This window comes from Orycteropus afer, unplaced genomic scaffold (assembly GCF_000298275.1).
Source record: "Orycteropus afer afer isolate SDZICR_OR568_19922 unplaced genomic scaffold, OryAfe1.0 scaffold00376, whole genome shotgun sequence".
Lineage (NCBI taxonomy): Eukaryota > Metazoa > Chordata > Mammalia > Tubulidentata > Orycteropodidae > Orycteropus > Orycteropus afer.
The window spans coordinates 770,389-771,158 of record NW_006921963.1 but is presented as its reverse complement, the minus strand read 5'-3'; positions in this window follow the sequence as shown (position 1 = coordinate 771,158).

Here is a 770-nt window from a genome sequence, read left to right as displayed (position 1 = left end):
GTCGTCACGGGGGCACCTGACGGGGGGTCTTCTAGGCAGAACAGGAAGGGGGTGGGAACGTGGCCCACGTGGTCACTGAGGGGGGGCAATGACAGAATGGCCATGTTAGCTGAAATGTTATTAACCAACTTGACCTCTGACCAGAGAGTGAGTGCCTCTGGGGCACCGTCCTAGCTTGGCACTTAGGCACCCAGCAGGCATTGCCAAACAAAGACACCTGGGCTTCAATTTTGACTGACAAAGTGGCATCTTCCCACCACACCCTTTCATGGGCTTGGAAACCTGAGGCCCACCCCTTTATCCTTAGTCCACACAGCACAAGTCCCCTCCCACCATCTTCCATTCCCCATTTCTTGAGGGACAAACTTATGTGATGCCCTCATCCCTGAAGCCCTGAAGTCAATGCCACCAGAGCTGCCTCCCTCCTGCAGGTGGAAGACATAGCTGCCAACACCTACATCAGGTGGGGAGGGTGGGCAACTGGAAATAGAGTTATTTGGGTTGTGTACCATGAAGGGTACAACCACCTCTAACCTAACCTCCCAGGTGGAAAGTCACCTTGGGCCCACTACAGACTCGACTATCTGTCGACAGCACTGTGGTCTCACATGAATCATCATCCCACTTCCTTCAAGAAAAATTATGATAAATCCAAAAAGCAAGTCACATTAATGTCATACCTCTGAAGGCTCCGAGTGGTGGGGTGCAAGGCCACTGGGTCACATGGCATGACATAAAAACATCACTACGGGCGAGGACAGCCCTTGTCC